General features: G+C 38.2%; 1 long non-coding RNA gene across 1 annotated transcript; it reads right to left on the bottom strand.

Annotated features, from left to right (window-relative positions):
• On the bottom strand, nt 1-1,370 carry LOC144388930 (uncharacterized). Its single transcript, XR_013453189.1, has 2 exons — nt 1,266-1,370; nt 1-680 (listed from the first exon to the last, which is right to left on the bottom strand). It is a non-coding gene; the product is annotated as an uncharacterized LOC144388930 (long non-coding RNA).
• Between the last annotated feature and the right edge of the window lie 640 nt (nt 1,371-2,010).

Raw genomic sequence — 2,010 nt, 5'->3', positions numbered from 1 at the left:
TTAACAGCCCTTAACAAGGACAAACACATTATTTTATTAATTTGCATTTATTATAAATATAACACTATACATATAACACTTTTCCTAATTAAAAATACAAAAATAAAATATATATTTCAGGGAAATTAACTATGGATTTAAAAGTGCAGAAACAACATTTCTGTGTTCAACAACAACAATTCTGTGTTTGTAGACCATTTTTCTGAATCATTTGAACTTCATTTTTAGATTCTGTAACAAGATGTGGCTGTGAGTCACTTGAGTTGGGATAGTATACCTGAAATCAGCTCCATCTCCCTCATCCTCACTTGATGATTTTTTGTGTAAAGGGAGTCAGAGTGCAGAGAACAGCCCTCAATTGCAGATTTCTCTGGTCAACGTGTTTATTCAATTCAAATCATTTTATTTTGTTCAGCTTTGCAATCTGTAAACATGCAACCTCCTGTCCTAAAACCCCCAAAATGTAAAAAACCTTCAACCAGAAGAAACCTGAGGAGAAAACAGCAAGGCAGTAGGTGTGTAGAGTATGAACAATTTAAAGATGTACAGTACATCCAATTCCTACGACAGAAATGATTCTAATATTGTGGATTACTAAGCCAGGGGTAAGGCAGGACCAGTCCAGGGACAACCATCATCAGACGTAACCTCCATCAGATGCAACCACCACCCACAGAAACCTGTGAGGAGGGAAAGCACAAAGGCAAAGTTGGTCATTTGGGTTTATGATGACAGTAATAAACTAGTAATAATAACAGCAGCAGGTGTGTTAGAACCCTAATTTATAGATTGTTTACTTATTACATTATCAACAAGATAACAATTCATCTGCAACTTATGGTATTTCTGGAGTAACATTTCCAGGTATATTACACAGTATCATGCTTTAAGCAGCAGTAACTTACAATGTGTTGGCCCTCTTGTTTACAGAGCACAACTTGTTGAATTCAGCCCTTCACCCTTGCAATCTGTATTTAGCCCCCATTGCTTTAAAAACGTATTTTCAATGTGAAATGCAATACCATTTATGGGTACAGCAACAACCTAACGCATTAGTAACACCAAACACACGAAAAATATTCTGGGATGTTTACTTTTTGTCCAGGTCATCATGCTGCACGCTAGCATGCTAACTAGCAAACTACCTGCGCTTACGCTAACTAGCTTAACAAAAAGGGCCGTCTTTCCCGTATCGGGTGGGCAGCACAAGTAAAACACCCGGTTATAGTTCCAGGTGTTCTTCATTCAAACACTCGCGTACTTACAGAGTAGTGGAGCCGGTAGTCGTGGTTCTATCAGCCCGTTCATGTCGCTCTGCTGCCGTAACTTCGCCTCGTGCTGCGTCCGCTCGGAGCTCTGCAGGCGTCTAAGAACTCGCGCATGCGCGTTACAGATGTGAGCGGAGTTACGTGTTTACAAGTAATGTTTGAACCTGCCCGCATTATTATGTCTTAAACGCATCTTATTAACAGCACGCAGTCCGTAGTTTCATATTTATAACGTTTTAAGTGAAATGTTAAATACGTTGAAATTACGTCTTCGCGTAGACCAAATTTCGCCGACCAGTTCATTAATTATTATGAAAATCTTAACGTTAATATCGTCTATCTTTCAACCTTACGTTACATCATGACACATTTGTCAACAAATTGATGTTTTCTGGCACGTTGATGTTTTATCCCATTTTTAGCCGGTTGAAAAGACGTTGAAATGAGGTCTTAGACGTTCAGACCTCATTTCAACCCGATTTCAACCATATTTCAACGTTGAAATTACGTCTTGTGCTCACTGGGATGTTTGTCGTGCTGGAGCTGTTAACTTCTGTAAAATATAACGGACACAAAGGAAATTGTGGACCTTCTTTTAATCCTCCATTACACTCACACAAAATACTTGACAGTGTTAAATAAGTGTCAAAATAAGACAGTGATCGTATAGTTTTATAAGAACAGAACTTGACAACACAAGCAATACAATGAAACATACAACCAAAAATACATACAGGTTAAT

This window comes from Gasterosteus aculeatus, chromosome 17 (assembly GCF_964276395.1).
Source record: "Gasterosteus aculeatus chromosome 17, fGasAcu3.hap1.1, whole genome shotgun sequence".
In the NCBI taxonomy this organism is placed as follows: Eukaryota; Metazoa; Chordata; class Actinopteri; order Perciformes; family Gasterosteidae; genus Gasterosteus; species Gasterosteus aculeatus.
The sequence above is the reverse complement of the archived record's forward strand: the minus strand, read 5'-3'. Positions and strand labels throughout refer to the sequence as shown.